Raw genomic sequence first — 7,640 nt, 5'->3', positions numbered from 1 at the left:
CTTCAGTTGGATTTCCAGTGATAAATTTGCAGTGATAAGTCTGTTCTGAAACCAAACCACTTCTTTTTAACCAGTGGCATGCATCTGTTGGAAACTGCCACATTACTAACTGGGGTTAGAAGCTCATTAAAATTTAGTCTATGGCCATGCTTGGCCAGATTAGCACAATATAGCTAACTATTTGAACAACCTATATACAATTGCTTTGGTGGGGGAAGCAAATAAGGGGACACTGGCTGAAAAAGTAATAAAATGTGGTTAAATTCTAGAATGGTTTGCCAAGATAAAGTATGATGATAAAGGGGTTGTTGAGTGCAAGGGCTACAAAGTCATATTTAAGTAGTTTGTCAAGAGGGTGGGAATGGCTGTATTAACAGGGCATTGAGATATCTCTTAGAAGAACCCAAAAGCAGGAAGTGCAAACTGGCCTCCGGGGGGACCTGGAGAAGGATAAAGAAAGCCAGCAGGATCCTCGGCAGTTCCTCTTCTCCTTCCATCCACACAGCTGTTTCTGGCTTCTCTCTCTGTCTTGTTTTCTTCCTGCACAGCAGCTTTCTCAGCTCCTTCTCAACCAAAAAAATCCTTCAAGGAGATCCACACCCTACATCTACATGACTCCAGAAGTCAAATCAATGCCCAACCAAGCAGTTCTCAGGTCAGATTACGAGACTGGCTTCAATTAGATGATGTGACCATCTCTTAATATTGACTGATGGTGGCTTTGGGAAAGGATCCTCTGAGAAAGAGATTGAGTAAGGCATGCAATCTGATTAACATCTGCCATATATGGAATCTCCTAAGAAGTACGAACGATGGCGATAGAGTGATATAAAGTGTTTCTACCATGTCATGTCATGCCGTGATGATATGTCCCATAGAAGTATAGCTATTTTGAATTTTCTAATAAACAAAGAACAGCCTTTGCTAAATAAAACTCTAATGCTTGTAAAGAAAACATTCTGTTCTCAACACACAGAGTTGAAATTTAGTCTATTTTCTAACCTGAGCATTGCAGAGACAGTACTGGGGTAATTAAAATTAAATTACTTTCAAATAAATGAGTTGACTACATAACAAGGTCATGGAAATAAGGCCATTTACTTGAATACTATGCTATTTTTTTTTCTTCTTTTTCATTGCTTCTCAGATTACAGTGGTTTCCAGATTATATCTCGGAGTTCAGTCAAGTTGGGCATGAGGCTTGCCATTCATTACAGAGCTACTTCCATCTCTGTAAGTAATGTAAGGGGAAGGAAGGTTTTTACATGTCACATAGCAAGTGTTCTAGAAATGTTGGACCCAGCATACACACTGTCCAGAATTAAGTCTTAGGTAATAGCAACCAGGCTGTTAGGGGTAGAATAGGGTCCTATCAAGATCTACACCTCACTTTATAGAAGAGGAGGTTGAGGGCTCCGGGGATTATAACATTGCCTACGTCTTGCTCTGAGGTACTGGCAGGACTGGTTGGGGCAGAACACTGATTTTTGAGTCCCAGCTGAGCTACCTTTTGTGAAACCACATCTTTCCACTTAAAAGCTCTGAGCAGGAAAAAAATAACAACAGTAAGCTTTTAGGGATTCTGTGAGAACTGTTCCACATGTAGATGTTTTTTTTATGTATTTGTGGGAGCCTGTGAGCTCCACGTCCTTCTATTCTGCCATCTTGACCTTCAACAGTAGGCTTTTTAAAACCAAGGCTGTTGTTCTCCCCAAAGAAACAAACCTGAACAAGGTTCCTTCAGCTCTTATTCTACTGCTGAGTCCCACATCTATCTCACTATGTTCCTCTCCTCCAGCAGCTGGGTGCCCAGCCTAGACTCCTTATCCACTGCTTTTATTAGAATGTGACTTTAATCTTCAAAGAATTATGTCAGTGTTGCTGGTATTCTTATAAATACATCTAGACTTTACAAATGATACCTGGCATAATGACTCACATAACTAAAAATATTTATATATAAATACATAAGGCACTAGACAAAGAAACCATCTTAATAAGAATTTTAATAACTTAACTTATGATTTAGCTCTTCCCAGAGTTGACACTGATGAGTGTTATGGACTGAATTGTGCTCCTCACAAAATTCATACACTGAAGTCTTAACCCCAATGTGACTGTATTTGGAGACAGTGAAACCGCTAGATGGCATTTTGGGGGGCTCTGAAGAGCTCCGGTTCTTTATGTCTCAGCACAGAAAGAATTCAGTGAGAGGCAAAGTGATAGATAAGAAGTGATTTATTAGAATAGGATGCTTGTGAGGCTTCCAAGTGGGTAGGCGATCATTGCACTGCCCTGAGTGGGCAACTTAGTGGGTTGCATTTTTATAATCAAAGGAAAAGAGGGGAGAGGGAGAAGACCACCTTCTTCCTTGTTCTTCGAGCCTTCCATCATTAACTCCTCCTACATGTCAGGTGGGGGAGTTTTTGACCTTATATGACTCATCTGTACTGTCAGGGAGCTATGGAAAAATTATTTCAGGTCTCAGTATAATGAGGGCCTTTCACTTTGAAATGTCACCTTTCCCTAAATTATTGTTTTTACGTGTGCACAGAGCATGTCCTAGGGGTCGTTAACTTGTTGACATCACTGGGCAGGATGTAGGCCTTATTTTTCCACTATTGTTTTATTGTCTTGAGGCATGACTTGTGCCTCCATTGCATGTTTTTTTTAAATTTCTTTCTTTATTATTATTTTTAACATCTTTATTGGAGTATAATTGCTCTGCACTGATATGTTAGTTTCTGCTTTATAACAAATGAATCAGCTATACATATACATATATCCCCATATCTCCTCCCTCTTGTATCTCCCTCCCACCCTCCCTATCCCACCCCTCTAGGTGATCACAAAGCACCAAGCTGATCTGCCTGTGCTATGCAGCTGCTTCCCACTGGCTAGCTATTTTATATTTGGTAGTGTATATATGTCCATGCCACTCTCTCACTTCATCCCAGCTTACCCCTCCCCCTCCCCGTGTCCTCAAGTCCATTCTCTACGTCATTGCATGGTTTTGTTGCTAAGCAAGTTAGCTTAGTTGTGTTGTTAGGCAAGCCTGTCTGGCTTTGATGCTAAACGACTTGCTCTGCTTCGTAAGTCAAGCACGCCGACATTGTTTCAGGATTTTTCCCATTACTTTCTTGAGTGATCATTAACTTACTTCAGTCTCCCAAATCCCCCTAAATTTCATGCTCTAGCTATTGTACAATCCCCTAGTGGGATTTCTGGAATAACTATTTGATTATCCTACTCTATCCCTATCAACAGGGCATATAACGAAGTATGTAAGGTTAAATAAGGTCACCAGGGTGGAGCCCTAATCCGACAGGACTGGTGTCCTTATAAGAAGAGAAAGAGACACCATCTCAATCTCTCTCTCTACGCATGCACAGAGGAAAGGCCATGTGAGGATAAGTGAGAGGACAGCCATCAGCAACCCAGGAAGAGTGGTCTCACCAGAAACCAACCTTGGCATCTTGATCTTGGATTCCAGCCTTCAGAACTGTGAGAAAATAAATGTCTCTAGGTTAAGGCACCAGTCTGTGGTATTTTGTTGTGGTCCAAGCTGACCAATACAATAAACAAGGCTGTAGACTATGTTGCAGATGATAAAATGTTTTCTGAACTCCTATGCGAGGTATCTCTAATGAAAGAGTAACATAAGCATATCTCTAGAACTTATTCTAGTATATATTTTTTAAAGTTTATTTTCAATTTCCAAGGTTAGCACTTCAAAACCTTCTGAGAATGTAATATAGTTGTGCGGCTCCTTTCTACTATAAAACTTTTGTCAGATTTTTTTAGCATGTTTTACTTTTTTTATTTTATATTTATTTCAGATGTATCATTTACCAACACTATTCCATTGGATCACCTTTCATATTATTTTTCCAGCAGTTTGGGAATTTCATCAAATATTGTGACCCTTAATCTTCTTTTCCTAAAATCTAAGTACTGTGTTTTAGAAAACCCTATTTTTTCATTATATAAAAATTTTAGGCAGTTTAATTTCTTTTTTATCTTGATCCTTGGAAATGAGCTTTTATGTCTGTTGCATAAGCCTATTAGATTAAAGAGATACTACCTGTCTCATCTTTCCTTATATCCAGACCCCACTCCTAAATTATAGGAGGATCCATACTGACCATACTTATTTACTTACTCCTGAAAGATACAAAATCTCTAAATCACAGTACATTCCCTTTTCAGCAATAAATCCTGAAGTCCTACAAAAAGTTGCCATTAGTTGTATTATCCATCCCCAGGGCATTTGTGTGGGAAAGCTGTTAAGGCATTTTACAGGCTGGTAAATTGAATAGCAAGATTGTGTGAATTTATTTTCAGTATCATGCTGAAGGATCACAGTGAAATATTCCACTCTTAGTCTCTCTTGTACATTTCCATTTTCCATTACCTGACTGTTAAAAGATGATGCCAATATACTTGATTGATTGAGATCAAGGAAGAAAGACAATGTCCACCAACTTTTCATAGTTCTAACAGGAAAACGTGCTCCAAAAGATCTTTGAATCTACAAATAGGGATTAAAAATACAGGAAAATGTACCAGTTATGATGTTCACATTCACTTTAGCACATGTTATTTTATACAGGACATTTAAACACATCAGAAATTAGGACAAAACATGATTTAAGAAAGACTGGCATTCATTGCGATTCTGAAGGGCACAACGTTAATTCTCCATGTCATCATTAGGGGATGTTAGCTACATCGGACAGTAGGACTTTGATTGCCCCCGTTCACACAACCTGGTCTGATTATTTTGACTGCGTGTTATCATGTGTATCAAAGTCATGTCAAACGGGTTTCCCAGAAATAAACGCCAGAACAAAAACATGAATCTGCAGTGACCACGTTAACTCCCGGCTCGAGTCCTGACTTCCTGTGAAAGACAGTAAAATCCTCCATTAATTTCCTTTTCCAAACTCTCTCTTCCTTTTTTTTTTTAAACCTCCACAGAATCCTGTGCTCTAATCAGGCCTTCCTCCTTCTTCTTCACGTCCTATGAATATGGCATTTGTTCCAGGCTGCTCTCAGAGTAAAGTCTTTACTATAAAGGATTCTTTACTATAATTTCCCTGGTTCTCCAGCCTCATCGTTTACTGTTCTGGCACACACACCCCCTCTAGCCAAACTGAGACATGGGACGAGCTCTCTCTTCTCTCTTTCCTCTCGCTCTCACGGAAGGATTCCATCTGCCTGGAATGTTCTTCCTCTGGCTAATTCCTTCTTGTCTTAAGATTCCTCTTGGGCATTAGCAATGCTGGGAAACTTTTCTGTTGCCTCTTTGTTACTTCTGTACAGCCATAAAAGGTTCCTAATACTCATTGGTTGATTTGCCTGAATGGGGAATAAAACACTCTGGAAAAAGGGTAGAGGGTCAACTCCTTCAAAAGAATAATGATCTGTACAAGGCCACAGTACCTTTTCAAAATAAAATAATTCCCTTTGTTTAATATAATCACTATTATCATCATTAGTGTTTTTTATTATTTTTTTTTAATTTACCAAATAAAACACATCTATCCTGAAGCCAAGAAAAGCAATAATACTAGTGACATGCTTTGAGCGCTTTTATTAGTCAGAACCCTGGTCTATTACATGCCCAAGTCTTTAATATGCATGAAACAATGTTCTCTGATGCAACAGAAGATTACAGAAATACATTAAAGCATTCATTCTGAATGAAAATACGTGGACAAGGTAATTCCCAAGACTCAGAGCAACTACAGTGGGGAATATAAGCTGAAGTCAGTCATTTCTCCCCCAGAGGAACTCTGTGGAGATTGCTTTCAATTTTTGGTTTTAAATCTAAGAAGTTATGGCACAGAGAGTTGAAAAATAAGGTTTCTGACTTGTTCACATACATGTTCTGGTGAGTGTTTTTTTGTTTGTTTTTTAGGGGGGAGGATTATTCGTTGATAATTTCACCACAGGACCTATTCGTGGTTAAAGTGCCGGGAGCCTCCTATGTGCCCTTCTAGGCTACTAGCTGCTTAGGGGCTTTTCTGAACCTCAGTTTTTTAATCTTTCAAATAGGAACAATAAACTCTTCTTTGCTTACCCCAAAGCAAAGAAGGTTGTGGGGTGGAGTGGGGCTGGGAGATCAGATATAAGGAGTTAGACATTTTCAAAGCAAATCCAAAGGCAAGACATTAAGATTCACTTGTTCCCACAGTTTGGGATCCCCCAAAACTGAATTTACAAACGTCTGAATTAAATCATGAGACTAGTGCAAATATATGCCTCATGCAGGCTTACAGCAAAACCTGCTTTGCTTATCTACAGGGTGAGGAATTATTGTTGGGCTACCTAACACACTTGGCGGGAAGTATGAAGCCCTGAACTGTATTCTTCTTACAACCAATCAATCAATAAATATATATTCATTAGGTGGTATTCACAGGCAAATCGAATGGGCACTGTATGCAGTTTTCCCAGTCTCCAGGATCAGAATATATGTTCAAAGACATATGGCATGTATGTTAATTAAAAATCCACCCAATGTAGTTGTACAGGGGTGGGGAAGCGGGGTGGATCAGGAATCTGGAGGAGTGACTGCTTGAGATGAAACCAGAAAAGATAGTGGATTCGTTTCCTAAGGTTTCCCTAACAAAGACCACAGGCTGGGTGGCTTAAAGCACAGAAATTTATTTCCTTATGGTTCTCGAGGCTGGAAGTCCGAGATCAAAGTGTCGGCAGAGTGAGTTCTACTGAGGTCTCTCTCCTGGGCTTGTAGAGGCTGCCTTCTCCCTGTGTCCTCATGTAGTCGTCCTTCTGTGCGTGTCTGTGTCCTGATCTCCTCTTCTTGTATGGACCCCAGTCATATGGGTTTAGGACCCACCTTGAAGACCTCGTGTTTACTTAATCACCTCTTTAAAGGCCCGTCTCTAAATAGAGCCACTTTCTGAGGCACTGGGGTTAACAATTCAACATATGAATTTTAGGGGGACAAAATTTAGGCTCTAACAAGTATAATTCAGATACTAGAGGGAAGGGAGGGAAGGCATTCCATGCAGGGAGAAGGTTCAGATGCAGAAAGGTGCAGGGGCAGTGAGTAAACCAGCATCATACAACTCAAATCAACATGCTTCACAAGCGCCAGGATGCATTGTTTTATTTAATCTTCACAGTAGACATGAGAGAGAGAGATGATTCTTTGCAAATTAGAAAACAGAGATTTAAGTGACTTGCTGCTTACCTCGCTCCTCAAACTTAGTGTACTTGGGGACCTTATTCAAGAGCAGATTCTTACTCATCAGGTCTGGAGCAGAGCCTGAGAATCAGCATTTCTCACAAAGTCTCAGTGATGTTGAGGCGAGTGGTCTGTGACTACACTCAACTAGCAAGGATGCAGGAGACAGAGGGCAGAGTAGGAGGAGGTCGTATTTTAACAGCTGGAACTTGACCTTACGGTATTGAATCTGCTGTCTCAGATCATGAGTTAGATTAGGTATCACCTTGCCAAAAAATCATACGTAGTGATACTTTCCCAGTTTAGAAAAAAATTAAGATTTTTGAATTAGGTGGGATATTCTCCATTAAAATTTTTCTCCCAGAAAATTTTCTTTAAACACTTAACATTTAACTAAAATGAAAATACAAGCAGCAGGAAACTT

This window comes from Delphinus delphis, chromosome 10 (genome assembly GCF_949987515.2).
Source record: "Delphinus delphis chromosome 10, mDelDel1.2, whole genome shotgun sequence".
Classification (NCBI taxonomy): Eukaryota; Metazoa; Chordata; class Mammalia; order Artiodactyla; family Delphinidae; genus Delphinus; species Delphinus delphis.
This window is presented reverse-complemented; position numbering follows the sequence as displayed.